Source organism: Pezoporus flaviventris, unplaced genomic scaffold (genome assembly GCF_033815535.1).
Source record: "Pezoporus flaviventris isolate CSIRO_AGI_PZ_B2104156 unplaced genomic scaffold, CSIRO_AGI_Pfla_v1 ptg000020l, whole genome shotgun sequence".
Taxonomy (NCBI): domain Eukaryota; kingdom Metazoa; phylum Chordata; class Aves; order Psittaciformes; family Psittacidae; genus Pezoporus; species Pezoporus flaviventris.
In genome coordinates this window covers 6,323,338-6,342,285 of record NW_026892568.1, presented here as the reverse complement: position 1 = coordinate 6,342,285, position 18,948 = coordinate 6,323,338, and the positions used below count along the sequence as shown (strand labels likewise).

General features: G+C 45.8%; 1 long non-coding RNA gene across 2 annotated transcripts in view; it reads left to right on the top strand.

The window, feature by feature from the left end:
- The first annotated feature begins 253 nt into the window (after window positions 1-253).
- Window positions 254-18,948, top strand: part of LOC133270388 (uncharacterized) — a 42,618-nt gene continuing 23,923 nt past the window's right edge. The window contains exons 1-2 of one of the 2 annotated variants that reach the window (XR_009743756.1): window positions 254-526; window positions 1,463-1,591. This is a non-coding gene — a long non-coding RNA (uncharacterized LOC133270388). Of the gene's footprint in view, window positions 527-1,462; window positions 1,600-18,948 lie in introns of both variants that reach the window. The other variant, XR_009743755.1, reaches the window with a different exon arrangement.

Below are 18,948 nucleotides of genomic sequence, written 5' to 3'. Positions count from 1 at the left end.
CTGCAGGGCTCCTGCCTGGTGCCTCTGCTGCGCAAGAGAGAAAGAAATGCAGGTCCCTAAGCTGCAGAATAGCCTAGAGGCACACCAGTATGGCTGTGGCACTGGTGAAGGCTGGAGTGCTGTAATCAGTGACTTTCACAGAGCTTGGGAATTTGTGGACCCTCCCAAGAGCAACACCATCTCTCCTCAGCAGGTGCTCGCATTTCCAGCAGTGATTGCATTCCCTAAAACCCACCTGCTAGAGGGGCTGGGTTTGAGTTTTGCAGCCCTTACACAGATCAGTGGCTGGTCCTCTGCTGGGATGCTCAGCTAGCACAGGGGCTTTTCTCCTCTACCACTGCATCTCCTGCTCTGGAGTGGGTTTGCAGTGGATCTTCTATGAGAAACAAATGTCTTGGAGCTGGGTTTGGGAGCTTTTGAACTGCTTCAGCAGCCCATCTTGCATATTACTCCTAAACAAGTGTCTTTTGGACCATTGTAAGAGGCAGAACCAGCATCTTGTGGCAACTCTGGAGGAGAGAATGAAGTAAGTAAGGAGCTCAGAGCAACCAGCCCTTGCAGAAGTGCCTGGGGGGAAGAGGAGCCCTAGCCCTGTGAAAGAAGGGTCTCATGGCCTGAGAGAGGGATGGTGCTGGAGGTTAGGCTGGGGATGTTTCACCTCTTTAGAAGGTTGAGGGATTGAGCACTTGAACAAATGCTGATGCAGTAAACTGAACTTTAATGGCCATTGCATGGTATTTGCCCTCCCTCTCTACAGAGCAGTCAATGGGTGATAGCCTGGGGGAGGACCAAGTAGGCTTGTGTTGATGTATGCTGCTCTCCTGGGTGTGTGGTCTGACCTGTCTGTGTTCAGTAGTGCAGAAGAACCATTTTGCTCTACTGGGAGGTGGGTGGTAGTCAACAGACCTTCTTCATTGCTCAGGCCCCTTAGGTGTCTTCTGTGGAGCTGTCAAGGTGGAAGAGGGCACCGTGCTGAGCCTCACTAAAGCCTTTGCAGACCTCCAAAGTTTCAATGTTATTCAGATAATAGCAGTCTTTGTAGTCCCTACGGGACTTGAGGATATGCCAGGGCTTCTAATGATGCTCTGGTTTTGGGTTGAAGCAGGCCATTGTGAAAGGAATCTCCATTGCATTTGATATCAGGTCTCCCTCTAGAGCTATGGAAGCCAGGAGCACTGATTTTGCTAGGGACAGTGATGGGGTTTCTTTCAGCTGGGAATGTAAACTGGGATTTTCCACGCTAGGGAAAACTTGAAGGCTCCAAGGTTTAGGGTGTCTCTTCTCTGCTAGGAGCCTGGTAGAGGCCTCGCACACCAAGAGAAAGTAAACATGAGGAATTATTCCTGGCTCTTTCTCTGTGGTGCTACGCTTGGGCTGGCTCCACTGTGGCATGTGAATAGAGTGTCAGGTTTGCTGCTGTCAGATCAGTAGGTTCATTCTGCATCTTTTTTTCCCTTTTTAGGCTATGAGAACACAAAAGTACCAAAGGAAAGACTTGTCTCCCTCCCTGCTGTGCTAAGTCAGGCCAGACTCATGTGATTGCTCACCCAGCCTGGGAAGTCACGGTCTTCAGATGCTCTGGGATGCAGAGGTGGGCAAGTGTGCTTAAATAAGCTTTTCTTTTTACTGCTAGATTTGAATGACTTCTAGAGCTGGTCAGAAATGGAAAATCACTGTGAGGTGTCTCTGTGGTGGGGATCTTTTGTGTCAATTTTTTTACCTTCTGTAGACTTCCAAATTGGGCCTATTTTGATTTATTTATTGCTTAGAATCAGAAAGACTGCCAACAATCTGGTTTTCCTTCCTTTTAAATAGTGCTTCTCAGTAACGGTTTAGTTGCACGTTCCACTTTGAGTTCAAACTTGAACAGTGTCAGAATCAGTTGTTACGTGTGAATTCAGAAGGTGCCGATGCTGATGAGAGACTACTGAAACTCTTCCATTTAAAAGGTGTATCACTCAAATGTTTGTGAAATCAAAGCCGACAATCACAAATCTCTGGTAGCACGCTCAAGAAAGGGCTGTTAATATGTCTGAGGTTGGGATTGAGTCAAATTTCCTGCTAGGGATCATGGTGCAGAACGTAAATAAGATAGAGAAAAACTAAATCTGAGCAGGACTCATGGTGTAGTTTAAGAGCAATTTTTAATTACAAAAGTTTCTCCAAAGCTTTTAATATTTTTTTTTCTGGTAAAGGCTCCCATTTAGGCAAACTTCCTTAATATTTTTTTTTCCAAAGAGTAAAATTAAACTGTGAAAGCCCCGGAGGTAACAACACATCGCTTCAGCCAAAACAACTAAAACCTCCAGCTGAAAAACAAACTGTATTTTACAAACCCAAACTAGATTTTACTGAAAGAATGAAAACTTCCAAAGGAAATATGAACTGCTTCTTCAGGAAATGTGGGCAATGAGAAGACCCCCCACTTACTGACTGCATTCCTTCAGCAAAACCCCTCTCATTTCCCACTGGCAATGTGCAAATCTCCTATCAGCTGAAAAACACTGTGTTTTTTGTATTAAAATTAGTTGCTGGAAGTTCTTAACCAGAAACAGTCTGGGTAAAGGGAATGGGTACAGAGGTATGGGATGAGTGTTGCCTCCCACTTGCAACTGTTTTGAGTGTTGGGAAGCATCTGAGTAGGGATGGCAGATCCGTGGTGCCTGGCTTAATGAGGCAAATCATTACAGAAAGACAGGTCTCTAATGGCAAGCACTGGAAGTGTTGAATCTTTATTACCGTGTTCTCAGGGGTGTTCATTTTAATCAACACCTGAATGGTCAGATTAAGTCTGTTTGCTCTCTTTTGTGAATTACTGTGCAATTCAGCATTAACAAAGGTCCAATTTTAGTGTGTTATTGTTCAAGAAGGTAAAACAAGCCTGGGAATACTGGCAAGGAAATAAACTTTTGAGGTCCATGCCAGCAGTCAGCTCCCTGAACTAGCTCTGGTAAATGAGTAGATCAAACAGGACTTTGACGTTCAGCTCAAAGAGAGCCACCACCCATTCTGCAGACTTTCCATTAAGTTCTCCCCAATGCTTTTTAATTATGTTTCTGTTCTTCCCTTTTCTCTGGGGACAGAAACTGGCTGCAGGGGAAGGACTATGGTTCCTCCTGCTACCATCTGTGCCAGTTAGACCTGGAAAGTACCAGACACTTCAAAATGCTGGAGCTCTTGCTAGAGGCCTGGCATGACCTTGACTTCAGAGCCTTGCTTTTGACTATGCTCGCTGGAGCTTTGTTTGCCCCTTGGCAGCTGTTTTTCAGAGGAGTGGTGGCTCTTTTGGTGTCTGTTTTGCCAGGGGACTGTTTTAGTGAAGGTGTAGAGACAGTGTGAACCTTCATCAGTGACAGAAGTAAATTCAGGCCAGTGTAATCCTGATGGAGATCACTGGATAGTCCATGACTGCAAACCAGACCTCCGCGTGCTGGTGCTTGCAGTCACGCCAGTTTCATTGGCTCAAGGGTTCCAGCCACCATGTGTTGTGAGATCTAGTCTTGCCCTCCAGAGTCTATAGCTTAAAGGTTATTCTGTGCTGTACCTATCTAATCTCTATAATTAAGGGTAAAGCAGCTTCTCTGCTTCTGAGAGATGGCCTTTTGGCTGAGCCTGGAGCTGTTTGTTTCTCACTGTCCCAGTGTCATCCTACTGCTGCTCTGAGCTTGGCTATCTGGGACAACTGTCAGCTGGCTCCAGAAAGGGACAGCGTGAGGGTGCTTACAACTGCTTTTCTGGTTTGCCTCCTACATGCTCTTTGGCCAGAAGTGAGAGGGTCTGAGCCAATAACTAAAAATACAGTCTCATAGCCTTGGATAAAGGTAGGTTTGCCAGCGGGAGCTTCTCTGCAGGAATCTCTACATCCGTTCTAGCACACAATCATGTGTGATGTGAGGGGAAGCTGATGTCCCACTGTTCCCATCTCCTGCCAAGGTGCCTTTGTCTCGGCTCATGCTGAGTCATGGCTGGTTGCAGCTGGAGATGAGTGGGCTCTTCTCCCAGGCAAATCTCCATCTCACCAGGGACACTACCATAGAATAAATGAGGAAAACCTTTTTGCAGTGGGCCCTGCAAAGGCATTCTGGTGGATGGCTGTATTGCTCAAGGCAGTAGAAGACAATACTCATCATAGGTTGGGACCCACTTTGAGTGGACATATAGCATAAATGATGGTAGATTCATGTGTCTAATAGTGTTGTGTGTGATGGTTGCCAGTAGTAAGCCTGAACTTGCTTGCTGTTGTGGGGAACCAGCCCTGATTTAGACCACGTTTGGTCAATGATCTCTGCAGATTTTCTTTGTCCCATGCTCACATCCCTTCATTTTCCCTCCAAGTCTGTCCTTAGTGTAAAAGGAGATGCCAAGGTGAATCCAGGCATTACATCACGGACATCCTGTTGCTTCAGACCCCGGTGTGTGTTTGACTTGGCTAATGTTTCTTTCTCAAGATCGATGAGTGCCCATCCTGTTTGCCTTTCTCTGAAGATAAAATAACCTCCCTGGGATTAGATTCCAGGTCTAGGCAGCCCAGCTGTGATAAAGGACAGGTGTGGGTCTGCAGGCAGGATGGGATGCTGTGGCATCCCCGCTGCCCTGTGCGCACTGCTCTTGCGAGACGAGCTATCTCCATGACCATTCCAATTAGATGGGGCCTCTGCTCCCCGCCCTGCTCAGCAGGCTCTGTGTGTGTTTGGGGAGAAAAATGAGAGGGGGGAATTGGAAGACTTTACAGTCTGTAGGAAGTGTGGAGGAGAGAGTAATAGATGTGAGGAAAAAGACAACAAAGTATTCCAGGAGTTGGGTTAAGAATGGGCAAATTGATGGTACGCAACATGTCATCAATCCTGTTTAGCCAGGGTATGCTTTTGATCATGGTTTTGTGCTAGCTTCCCTTCTCATTTCTCAGCCTTGGTTGGGTCTGGTCCCATGCATGTTGGGAAGGATCTTTCCCTTCAAAAGCAGCGGGTCCCATAGCTCTGCAGTGTCCCTTGAAAAGCTTGCATAAACTGGCAGAGTTACAGCCATGGAGCCACCAGCAGCAAAGACAACCGTAAGCCAGTGCCTCCCATCCATCAGTAATTCAAGCTTTCCTTAAACACTGGTAAAAGCTCTGGATGGGCACAGTACCTACAGCAACAGTCTGTGCTCAGTCCTCAAGAAGGTCTGTGTTTAAGGAAGAGGGGTGATGGTTTCCAAAGTGAAACTTGAATGGCAAAGCCAAGGTGGGTCACAGCTTGTAGGACTGGAAAGAGACAGTGGTTTGGGTAAAATACAGGCTGTCCTGATTTCCTGGGGTACATTAGCAACTGAAGACCCAGTTATAGGTCAGGGTATCACTGTGCCAACACCTGTCCCCCATATTGCTGGTGGGAACTGTTTTCTGCTGGAGATCTTAGGCCTGCTTTACAGGATGGGCATAACAGTTTTTATTCTTCCCTCTGGGCTATAAAGACACAGTGACAGCAGGGGGCTAATCCTGCCCCAGGCTGGTGTTATAAAGCTCTCCTCTAATGCACAGCCTGATGCAAACATGACCTTGCTCTTACACTCACCCAGGCTGTGTCAAATCTCAGCACCACTTGTTATGGGCTAAGGAGCAATCCAGAGGCAAGCTGGGCTCTTCTGGCTGCATGGGGCAGGATACTCACTTGCACTCCAGCTCCAAAATGAAGCCTCTTGACCTGGGTCAGAGCAGATAACGCTGAGCACAAATCCCATGTTGAAAGATGCTGGTGATATAGATGCAACTTACTGCCCTGCTGTTGGTTCTTTATCTTACAGCAGATGTACAGCTGCTGTGGTCTAACACCAGCTACTGCGAAGACGAAGGCTTCAAATAAAAGCCCCAAAAATGTAAATTCCTGTGACCAGTTATGCTTGGGGGAAGGCAAAGAAAGCAGAGTAACTGCAGAACTTAACCTGGGTTAACTAAACAGACTCTTAAACTCTGTTTCAACATTAGACTTCTAACATTACCTGCTTGGCATGTCATAGCCAGGGATAAGAGCCACCACACAGCGCACAGTTAATCACTGAGCCAGCTGCCCCCAGATATGTTGGGACATAAAGCTTGTCAGGGAGAGCTCTTTCTCTGACATCCTTTGCAACACAAGGAGAGAAATGAATAAAGGATGGAGAATCTCAGATGACAGGGCAAGCACCAGCCACTAAATGGGGCTGAAGTGCAAATTCTTCTGCCGAATGGCATGTGCTATAAGGTCTCTTTTTCCCCTCCCTGACTTCCGTGACTTTCTATAAAGGTGAAGAGAGTAGTGGTGGACTTAGTCCTTCAGTTCCTTTAATTCTGCCCAAGACAGGCCCCACTCTCTTTTCAATATATCAGTCTTTATGGGACAAGTGGAATTCAACTAGGCACATTCTCCCTATCCTTGTGCTGCCATCGACACACTGAAGGCAGATCAATTTAGGCTGTTACATTCTCCCTTCCTTCTCTCCACTGCTGTCTGATTTTTCTTGCTCTTATTGCTTGGAGAGTGATTCCTTTTTCTCTGCTGACACGGACGCTCAGGAGCAGCTCTGGGGCTGGGCCAGCCCTGACTGCTGTCCTCTATTTGTGTGTTCTTAGTTGAGTCCAGACTTGGCATTTCTGGTCTCTGCTTTTGGATTTCAGATTCGCTCAAACTTCTGCCCTGTCCCCCTTTCAGAAGCTTCTCTTGAAAACCAAGTATCTCTGGAAGTCTGCAGTGATTCCTCCCTTTTCTGGGCTTCTCTGCAGGGACCTGAACGGAACACTGGAGCAAATACAAGCCTTTTTTTTGGACAGCTTCATGGTTAAAGACACTTGACAGAGACTTGAGAGTGTTCTTTCCCCAGCTCTGTGTCACTGACCTCCAGCAAACCGTTTTATCTTCCCGTTTCCTATCTGTGAACATGATAGAAATGTTCCCTTTCTTTCTCCCTTTGTCTGTCTTATCTATTTATATTTTAAGGTCTTTGGGGCAAGGACTGTCTCTTGACTGTACAAAGGCTGACAGACAAAGGCATTGACCTTATTTGGGATCTCTAAGTGTTAATGCGATAACAGTACCAGAACCGTGGATGAGTGCAAAATAGCAACACGGTCTATTTTGGAACAGAAAGCAAAGTGTTTTCCCTTCCTTAGAATAGCTTTTGGGATGCAATAATTAAGGCATCAAATAGAAAGCACATAGGACTGTGAAAAACTGCATGTTCCACAAAACACTCAACTGTTTTATCAGAATTGAGGTTATCTTCCTCAACTTCCCAGGTTTTGGTTGGTTTGGTTGGATTTTTTTGGAGTGGGCTTTTTAACTTAAAATCCAGCCCCTGATAAAGGGAAGAGCTGCGACATGAGATGTTTGAAACCTGCCAAAGCTTTTAGGTTGCTTTGGGGTATTGAAGACTCTGGTAAGAACAGCTTTGCCACTGCAGAAAGCATCCCGCAGTACCTGCTCCATAACTCCTTGTCTCAACCAGTGCAACTGCGTGTGAGGTTGTTACCAGACGCTAGAGAAATGGCTCAGACAATTTTCAACTGTATAAACATGTTTTGGTGCTGCTTTCCCTCCTGGAAGAGGTTTTCCTTCTGTTGCAATGCAGAGAAAAAACTTGTAAATATTGCTAGAATATGGTGTTCCTCTCAAAAAGGGCAGTGTTCTCTCACCTCCATAGGTGTCCTGCCTTTTCACACAACCAGGGGAAAAGTGTTAATATGCTGCTCATTAGGAATCTGAAATTCCTGCCATCCTCTCCTGCATCCTAATCGAAATGCATCTCATCTTTATCTGATGCAGTTTCAGATGAAAATTAGAACGCTGGGCTGAAAGGTAAACTCGGCAGGAAATCCTGCTTTCTCTCTTCAGCACTAGATGTGCTTTTGACCTCCTAAAATGTGACTTTGTGTTAATTTAAAACTAAATTCCCACTAGATTAAGCACAATCTGAAGACGCAATAGGAGAATGGCAGAGAAGGGGAATCCAAGCAGCACTTAATGTCGTCTTTACTTGTGTTTCATGCTGAAAGATCAGTTCAGGTAGTGAATTATTTATGCTGCAGACTGGCACAAGTGTAGGCATGCAGCCTGCCAAAATGTAGGAAGTCCATTGTGAAGGCAGGATATTGGATCCCGCAGGTGCGAACAGGCGTGCTTCCATGTTTGAAAGTTCACAGTGGGAGAATTCAAATCGACCTCTGAGGTTGGCTGCAGATTAAACTCCTCCATTTTTAATTAGATGCTGCCCAAAGTACCTCATGTCAGGAAAAAAGTAACACTAAACCCATGGAAATATCCGTAATAATTGTCCTACAGATTCAGTCATTGTCGGTGGGGTAAAACATTAACATCCTTTTGTTGTGCTCAAGCATTTGCTTGGTTTGGGGTTTTATTTTCCTGCAGTCCAACAACTTTAAAGCCTAATGAGTTAAGAATTGCCCAGGACGATAATGGGGCTGCTAAGACTCTTTAATGATTGGCATGGCTCATGAAGGGGAGAAACAAAACTGAAGGAGGCTCCCTGGGGAAGGGTGTAAGGCCACAAAGGGTTGAGTGGGCAACTTGGAGAAAGGGGCTGTTGCTTTCACACCATTAGGTGTTTAAAAGAAGCCAAACCCTGGCCACAGCTGACTAATTTTGGCTAATTGGAACCTACATGGGTCAAAGCTTGGTGGCCTTGCTGCTGGTAGGTCAGGGCAGCATCCATCATTGGCCTCTCCTCTGAACGGCAGCCCATCCACAGCCTGTGACAGTGCATACAAGCAGGAAAACTGGCAGGAAGCTATTCCTTGTGGAAGATCATGTTGTGCTCGTTTGTCTTGGTGCTGCTTTCCCATAGCTGGGGTGGATGATCAAGGAAGTGCATACGTAGACCAGTCTCATGGGATGTCCTTGCTCTTCCTCCTACTTCAGGGCCAATTTATCACTATAGAGCCTTTCTCTCCCTTCTCTGCTGACAGATTAGCTACTGTTCAACCACTGCTCATATCCTAGCTGAAATCCTAGGTAAAACCAGCTGATGCTGGTGGGTACATGGGCTTTGATCCTCAGCAGGAGTGGCTCTGGTACGGGGTTTCACCATGGGAGCAGGGAGTGCAGCTGAGCGATTTGAATAGCTTGTTTGGATTTTTGCTTCCAAACTGTGGATAAAAGAGTCTTTCTTGTGTAACAACACTTCCAGAGATGCAGAATTCCCTTACAAAAGGATGGAAGCCTTTGTGGTGGGTGCATGGATGTGTGGGCTCAGCTATGGTGAGAGGTGTGGGCTGATACGCTGCCTGCTCACTCCTACTGTCTACTGCTGTGTGGAGGACTGGCCTGGTTTTAGGTAATGCTCTGTCACTCAAATGCATCAATCCCAAAATACATCAGGCAAGAGCACAGTTTTGACAGCATCTCTGCCCATTCACATTTTCACTCTGGAAATATGATCACAATACATGCTTGTTTGTGTTTACCAGCTATAATTGTATCAGTGCATTGGCTTGGATACAACGGCTCTCTAAAGCCTTTTTTTAGGGTATTTTTAATTATTTATTAAATTATTGTTTATTTAATAAACAATAAAATACGAAAAACAATTATTATTTAATTGTTGTTTTAGGGTATTTTTACTCCTAATTTTGTAACTGAAGCGCAGGATAGGGGAGGAAGGATGGTTCAAGTGTTCCAAACCCCATGATAACCTTAGAATTCTGGTTTGTAACGAGTTTCAGTCTATCTCATTTTAATACTACTGAAGTAGCAGTTTAAGGGGGTTTTGCTGTTGGTAGGGTTTTGTTTGCTCTGCTCTCTAAAGTGAAATGCCAGTTGGACCTGCGAATCTCCGAAAACCTGAACCAAACTCACTTTTCTGCTCCATTTACTGCACAAGTCTAGAAAAGGGGGAGGCTATCTGATGGTCTGTGGGCTCAAAATTGAGGGACATCTCGATCTAGTAGTTTCCACCAGCAACTTGCTGGTATTTAGTGCAATATGGGGTTGGTCAGTGGTAATAAATCAGAGCTTTTCTCCCAAATAAACATGAACATGAAGTAAACCTGGAAGAATTTAGATGAAGGATGTATAAACCTCTCTGAGATTATTGGTGCCTCCTGTTTCCCTTTTCTGCACTTGGCTTCTGCTACGATGTTGTTGCCCTTTGACATTTGCTAAAACCAGCAAGTGGAGGAAATGACACTATGGCATTTATTAACCTGTAGCGTGGATGTTAAACAGGCTTCCTGAGAGTGAGATACAGCTGCTCTGTGAGAAATAGCCCTTTAGAGCTTACCTGGACATAAAACACTATAAAACAGGCTTACTATGAAAATAATACTGGATCGCAGTGCAATTGTGATTACAACATATTACAGCTCTTTCGCTTGCATGCTCTGCAAAGCTAGGACTGCTTTACTGGGAGTTTCAGCTCCAGATATCTAATTCCTTGCAGCTGACAGCTTATGTACAATTGTGTCTTCCAGCACTGGTCCTTGTATGAGTGATCTGATGTCTTTGAAACAGGGTGGCCAATGCACACTTCTGAAGACATACTGCTTTTCTTTTGGGTTGGGCTTTATTCAGTGTACTCCATTAGATGTTATTCCAGTCATACATTTCAGCCAAGATCAAAGCAGTAAAAGTGAAGGGAGAAATGGTTCTGGCTTCAAAATAAACCAAAATCCTTCCATATCTTTTGGGATATGAATCAATGGTCTCTTTAAAAACAAAAGAGATGGTACACCAAAGGCAGCACACAGCTCTTTGGATGCCCAAGACAAAAAAGCTTCAAGCTGGACCAGTTTCTCCTGTTCCCTTCTCCAAGGAGAACAGAGATAAATATGTTCCCATGGGATGAGCTGCAGGGTGGAGGAATACATTCATGTCTTTCCCCTCATCCTCCTGGGGAAGGTCTTAATGCCAAACCCTACCTATGTCTGGGCACACTCTGGGCAGCCTTTAGGCCATGGGACTAACGCCTGCCATGTGTTTTCTCTCATTCCCCTCCAAGTGTGAGATTTTCAAACAATTCCTATGTATAATTGTACTCAGAAAAGACTAAGAAATGCACCTTGGAGGTACAAGGGCTCCAGGAACTTGTACACAGACAGCACATGCCTCAAATCCCCTTAATGTAAGGGTAGAAGGATCCTCAACGAGGCCAGAGGGATATTACAAGGTGTGCTCCTCTTGTCTCACAGGCATGGTGAAGATCTGCAGGGAGACTGCTGGGGAAGGAAATGGGATGGAGTAGCAGTTTGCTTCATGGTGTTTCAGTTGAAAGGCCTCTTCTTCCTACAGGAGTTCTTGCTCTGCCCAGCTCCTTGGGTACTGCAGGCAGGGGCAGTGCTGCTCACATGGTGCTGCCCAAAGGGATGTCTGACATCCCAGAGGGTTCCTTGAGGAACGCCAGCAGTTCCTGTGGGCTTCACAGTGAGCATTTATGCAGATTTGTGAGTTAATCTGGTTAATAGAAGTGTGAGAATAGCCTTTGTCACAGCGTGTGGAGGTCACCAAAACAGTACAGAGCAGGAATGAAGGGTTCATCTCTCAAAACACAGGCTGGTTCCTTTCGCCCTCTCCCAGGCTAAAACATTAGTTTTGGTTTGCAATTTGGTGTATTTATTCCCTTTCTCTTCTTTAGATGATTTTTTCCCTTTTCTTTGTTTTCAAGGCTGCTTTAGCACTTGGTATTTAATAAAGCTTTGGATTTTTTGCTTGTCCAACCTATATTTTTCCTGATTACTAGTTTTGTATGTACAGAAGTGAGCACAGAAAGTATTTCACACTTCTTGATCCTGCAGTCACTCATGAAATACATACATAATACAGTACCCACTGCCTATGACATTGATGGATGCGAGTCCTAGGAATGAAGAGTGATCACTTAAAATGGAATTTGAACCAGGTTTCAACTTCCCTTGAGGTTCAAAAGAAGCATCAGTCACTTTTAAAGCTGCCTGTTGTTTGTGCCACTGCACTTCTCCTCAGTTTGAGGGGAAGAGATTGATGCTCCAGCCTTCATGGTGGGCATGTCCACCCAGAGCAATGCAGCATAGGACTATAGGCAATGAGCAGGACAAAACTGTGTCTGGGATTGGGAAGAACAGTGTAGCAGAAAGGTGTCTGGAGGGCTTCATGGTGCTGGGAAAGGGGATCCTTCATGTGCAAAAACAGTGTTGGGTCACAGAAACTATTGCGTCTGGGACCTGAGCTGGTTTCCTTGATCTTCTAGCTGTCTGCACTGAGAGTCCACCAGCTTAGTTCTTGTGGTGCTTGGTCACCTTGGCAGCAGATTTGCCCAAATTGCACTTTGACCCATCTCATTTATTATATGTAGTCCTGTAATGAACTAAAATTAATCCTGTGGAGACCATCGTATAACTGGAGAAGGTATCATTCTGAAACAGGGATGGAAAAGCTGCTTTCTGTGGCCATGACTCTTCAATTTGGAGATGAGGAAGCTGAGCTGCAGTATGGGAGGGGTTTGCAAAGTGATGCAGGTGGTGAGTCAGCAGCTTTTAAAGGGAGTTCTAAAAAGTCAGGCACAGCAGCTTGATAAATTGCCTGGGCACGGGTTTGACTTCAGTCTCTTACATTCAGCAGCTGTGGATGGATGCTTGGTGGGTACCAGGGGAAGGAGCTGCAGAAAGGGGCCAAGCTCATTCTAAGTAGCATCACCTGCTGCCACTGCCAGAGACAGATCCAGGACAAGACAGTCTGAACTCATAGAGCATTTTTATATGCTACAAAGCAGCTTAAGGAGGTGTGAAGTGAAACAGGTCCATGTTTAGGACCTGTGCTAGGGCTAAAGACTTTCTTGGTAAATCTAACTTAGCTCAGTCTAAACTCCTTTGCTACAAAGCAGCAGAGACGGTGGGTAGATCTCTTTTCCATCTGGAGAGCTGCAGGGAAAGGGCAGATGTCATGCTGGTGTCAACTGTTTCGTACATTTGGAAACACTCAGGGTTTATATTGAAGCAGAACTTTAATTGGCTGAGTTTTAATCATGGTGCACACTTGGAATAACTCACCTTTTCATTACATCGGCTTTTGCACTTTCCCAGTCCTGCTTGAAGCAGGGTAACCTGCAGCACTGCTTTAGTCTTTCAAATCCACTAACTCTTCTTACCCAGGCAGAAAATCTGTGCTGTGCATTTGCTGATTTAGGGAGTTGGAGTAGCTAAAAGAGGAAAAGAGCAACACAGAGCAGAGCCTTAAGGCATTTATCTGCAGAGATGCGCATTTATCCGCTTGCTAGAAGTAGCAGTATTTTCAAAGACTCTAAGCATGAAATGATTAATCAAATAGAAAGAAAAGGGTGTTCCTGAGAGTTTGGCAAGGCACAGTTGAGAAACTAAGCTTTCCATCGCATTGAAATGCAAATGCTCCAAAGCACAGTCCTTTCAAAAGCCCAGCATTACTTGTTTCTGGGGATCCTTGTTATATGCTTATTACCCCCCCCCCCCCCATGATCACTAGCTAGGTAGGGAGTGTTTCTGCCTAAGCGTGGCAGTAAGAGAATTAAATGAATGTCACACAACCAGAGACACTATGGCTCAATTTACACATGATTTGCCTCACTGCCATTAGGGATTGTTATGTTATGTCTCTGTTTGCAGACCCAGCCTTCTGACACCAAAGTGGCAAAATCCGTTTCAGATGTGACAGCTGTAAACAGCCTGGAGTCCAAATGACTTCATTTTGCAGACATATTACATAAAAGGAAGTCTCAGGCTGTAGTTGTGATTCCCTGTCCTTGAGCACCCTTTCTGCAGGGATCTGCTGAATGCTAGGAATGGTTTGCCCAGGGTGCTGGCTCAGCAGGCTGGGCTATTGCAGCATCCACAGTGGTTTTCAGGGGTACCCAGCTGTTAGCACATCTGGAGGTCCTTACGAAGCTTGGGTTTGGAGGTGGAAAAGCAGGAAGGGTGGCCAACAGCAAGGCTAATGCGCCAGAATGTCTTATAGAATATGTTCTGTACACAGAATAGAATACATGGAACATGTTCCATATATAGAATATATTCTATATATCATCCCCTCATATAGTGGTTGTGTTCACTGCAGCAGGAGTAAATTAGCTCAGGTTAAAATCCTGGGTTCCCCAGGAATGTGGGGCCAAATGTGCCAGACAGAAGGCAATGGGAGCAATGGTATCTCTCCTTTTCATGTAGTAGCCACAGGGCACCAGAAAGGAAGATGTGATTTTAGGGGATCCTGGCTGAGTCCCATAGAATCATAGAATGGTTTGGGTTGGAAAGGACCTTAAGATCATCCAGTTCCAACGCCCTGCCATGGGCAGGGACACCTCACACTAAACCATGTCACCCACGGCCTCATCCAACCTGGTCTTGAACACTGCCAGGGATGGAGCATTCACAACCTCCCTGGGCAACCCATTCCAGTGCCTCACCACTCTAACAGGAAAGAATTTCCTCCTTAGATCCAATCTAAACTTCCCCTTCTCCTTCTCTGATCCACAGCTCCATCAGCGAGGTGCGACAGGGGAGCCTGTTCCTGTGGGCTTCTGATGGAAGCTGGGTGTTTGCATGTGTTGCACCTCTGTCCATGCTCCTTGATCTCACTGGGTTTTGGTTTTAGCTGGACTTGCTGAAGCTGGATTACATTGAGCTGAAATTTTGGGAGCATGGAAAAGAGAGAAATGGAGACGAAGGGATTGATTTGGGTTTTTGTTTTTTCTATTTGGCCATCTGGTCCTGAGTCAGTCTGAAAGTATTCTGTTGGCTTTAAGTTCTTAATTCTTTCAAATTCTTTCTATAAATGAAGCTTGTTCTCACTTCAAAAATAAGTGCTTCTTTCAAAGGGAAACTGATGTGTTTTGCTTTGAAAACACCAATATTTTTATTTTATGGCATTTTTTTTTCCCAACCAAGATATATTTCAAATTTAAACAATTTGAGTTTGCAGAAAAGTGTGGGTTTTTTGATGGATAACGCGCTCATTTGTAATGCTTGCCCAGCTCCAGATGGCAAATAACACCTCTGGGAGGTAGCTGCGATGATATACCTTGAAATCACCCACAGAGCTTGCTGGGGGGGGAAATGGGGGACATTGAGGGCAAGAGCCTGGGTTCACCAAGGCCTGTTAACCAGCACTGAGAGTTACCATATGGACAGGAGACCAGAGGGGCCAGATGCAGGGACACATAATTTACTGCCTTGCCTGGGGAGATCGGCCTAACGGGGACTGTGGTTGTACAGCAGGGGCCAAATTAAAATCCTTTGTGATGAGAAGTCTGAATTCGATGCGAGGCAGCAGCAGATCCCCTTTTTTGCCTCTGGCTTTGAGCTGCCTTTTTTGCCCTCCCCTGGCTGTAGCTTGTAGCCCATCTACATGTGGGGAGGTTGCAGTTCTGAACAGCCTTTTATTTCTTTGGGTAAAAGGCCAAAATTAATACTATTTTGTAATAATTTACAGTGACCCAGGGAGGTCTGTCATGCCAAAGGCAACAGCGTTCACCCACAAACCACCTCGAGTGAGACCCTGGCCCCACCAATGGGAATGGCAGCAATCCCATCACTTTTATGGAGTCGGGCTTTCACCCTGCTGCTCCATGAATGGGGCTTGGGTGTTGCAAAAGAGGTAATTCTGGGATTAGCACCAAAACTTTTGGGTCCTCCTCCCTGTGCAACTTAGGAAAGACTTGGAAGCCCTTTGGTGGCTGTTCTTAGCACAAAGGCAAGACTTTGTGTATGCTTGCTGATTGAAATGGTAGTTAGCTCCTTTTTCAATTCTCTTTCTATTCTTTCATTTCTTTCTTCCCCATTAGAAGAAAAGCAACTGCATAAACTCAGCATGGGTAGCAGTCTTCCCATGAGCAAAGCCCTGAAGTGGACTGTATGGTTTTGATCAGGAATAAATTGCGTATAAAAAGGCTGGTAATCCAGAGATCTGGGTGCTAATCCTAATTCTCTTGTAAGATTTCTGTGTGATATTAAGATAAATCACTTAATGACTCTCTGCCTCTCTTTCCACCAGTGAGAAACTGTGATGAATAATACTCAGCCCATCCACAGAAGGGTTGTGAGGCTTAATTGTATAATATTTGCAAAGCTTTTAGAAATCCTTCAATGTGGAATGGTGCGCAAGTGCTCCAACAGCTTTGTCTGTGTAAAGAGCTGCGTGTCCCTGGGCGATGGATGCTGGCTAAACAAGACATTAATATTGTGCTGTGTGGCTGCAGAGAGGAGGAGGACAGGGCTAAGCAGGCAGCATGGGTCTGTGCTATTGCAATTTGAGGACTTGTTTCAATGGGCTTGTGTTTAGCTGTGTCTGGAGGGTTCTTCTTCCTCTTGTGCTGCCTACGATCAGCGTTTGCGCTGCCTTCCTCTGAAGGGTAGTGCTTGAGGCGAGGTGACATTAGCGAAACCTGTGCCTGGTCCTGCTGTGCCAGCAGGGAGCTTGTGTCCATAGTCTCACTTTCACAGCGATGCCGAGCCCTTGCAGACAGACCCGGCAATGCAATAACAGCAAAACATGCTCCTTTAACCTACCCGGCACCAGCATGGAAAATAATACCCCAGATAGGTACCCTGGATGCTTCTATAATTTATTCATTCAACAATTCCTTCTGATGTAGTTAATGTTGTATTTCCCTGGCCAGGGCTGGCACATGAAGCGTGAGAAATCCTTATGGACAGATTGCTTTGCCTTCCCGAAAACAAACTCGTGTTATCTGCTGAGCGGCCTAAATGAGCTGAATCCTTTGGGATGTGCTGCTGGGCCATGGGGGATGCACCGGCTGTCTGCTGGAGTGCTCAGGCTCATGTCTGAGCAGGGAAGGGGTAAAAGAGAGGCCAGCATCCAGGGGATGGCCTGTCAGTACCTGGACTGCTCATTCCCTCCTCCAGGGTTTTGAATTCATGGAAACACCAACAAATGATGAAGAAAAGCTACGGCTGATCTCTCTGGTGCATTTCTTCACTAGGCTGTATCCATGAAATCCTTGCTATTTGCTTTCACCTGTTTATCCCACTAAGAGACATCACTCCCTTGTACAAAGCTTCCCTTCTTTCCTTAATCACGTTTTGTGCCTGCCTTGGTCCTCTTGTGACAGTGAGGTGCAACAATAAGTGGATTTCTCCAGCTGAATTTGATGAACGAGACTTTCATGATTTAGGCCAAATCCCTAAAATGCCAGGGTGGAGGAAACAAAAGGGATGAATTTAAGTCAGGGGTTTTGCTTTTGGAGAGAGATTTTTATTCTTTGACTTTTCATAGCCTGGAGATTTCAAATTCCCAATTCATCCCAATGCACTGATGAAACTGAAGGTTTTTTAAACAGAGGGGTCCCTTAAGCTATATTTTATCCCTGGAGCGAGAGCTCCAAGGGTAAGTGTTAATCTCAATCTGATTTCATGTGCAAAACAGCTGCTTGGATCTCTCTCGCCTTGCATCTGTCTCAGATGGGGCTGTTTTCTACCACTCTGTTTAGTGGAGCCAGAAAGTTAATTTAGTGCATATTGGGAAATTCCTCAAACACCATGAGACTTAACACCATTTTTTCCATCAAACCCTTGGAGTTTGTGTTGATATTTAGAGGTGTGAGACTGCAGCGCTGGGGAGTGGAATGTTTCACTAATTTATTGGAGGGAGCTGATCTGGGGTGTTATCTCCGTAGACCAAGCTGTTATTGTTTCACTTCCAGGCTAAGTGCAATATAACTCAAAGTCACAATGCATTCCCTGTAATGCAAACCCCACAATGCTCTCCTGTGGCTGACACCTGAAGTAAAGTATGTGTCTGCCAGCTTCCTTGAATAATTTGCCAGTGTATTCTAATTGGGTTTATATAAAGCCCAAGTTTATCTATAGATGTGCTTTTAAGCGCATTATCCAGTGGTTAGGGCGCTAGTTTGAGGATTGTGACATGGGAGCTCTTGGGCTGACTTTGCCCCTGCCTCTGCTGTGATTTTGGGTGAGTCTCCAATGGCAGAAGCACCTCTGGGTCTCGCAGCCTGCAGCCCAGCATCACCCAGCACAGTGCCTGTCGAAGACGGTGGGAAATGCCAATCAGCTTCAATGTGAGTAATGTAATTAGAGTTACAGGGACATGAACGTTCCTTCAAGCGCAGGGTCTGGGAAGTCTGGTTATGAGAGAACCGCTCTCTATGGCTCAGAAGAGGAAACGAGGGTCAAAAAGCACGGAGCTGTTACTTCTGAGTTCCCAGGGCTCTGTGCTGGGGAGGTTTCCAGGCAGAAAGAGGAGAGCTCAGCAGAAGGGCGAGAGGACCCAGCTGGCTCCGTGCGAAAGAAGGGCTTGTTGGTAGGAAGTGATAACAGTTCAGTTCAGCGCTAGAGCAGGGAGCTGTGTGTCACTTCAGTATTGGTAACCAGCTATTTCAGGCATACATAACTCAAGTCCAGGTCGCTCCTGCCACTTCCAGGGCTCCCCATCACGCTCAGTTTTAAGGCACAGGGTCTGCATCAGAAAGTGCTATGGCAAACGTGCATCTGAAGCAGCAGTCAATAATGGGGTCCTTCAGTGCTTGGTGCACACCGGTGCCTCCATTATGGCTCATCCATAAAGAACCACAGCTATTGTAGACATGGAGAAAACTGTGTCGGAGGTGGCCCAGAGGAGAGGGCAGATGGGAAAGCAGCAGGAAAACAAGCAGCCTTCAAGCATTCAGATGTGCTCGATGAGGGCCTGCTGGGCAGGGTCCAGGGTCTGGTGCTTACAGCAGCTTTGGCTGCTCTCCAGTGGGTTTGCAGGTGATTGAGAACTATTCCTGTGATAAACAGTCACATCAAGCCCCTAAATGTGATGTACATGTGGTTGGTGGAGGGCAGGAAAGGGCTAAGGGGTTATGCACACCCTCCCTCCTTGCTGCTGGCCCAGTCAGCAGCTGCACAGTGCACTGGTATCACCCGTATCATTGAATCTGTCCAACTGCCATGGACTGGAAGAAGGTCACGTTTTGACCTCGAGGTTGTTAACTAGGATATCCCATAGCAGTAGGTGAGCTGCA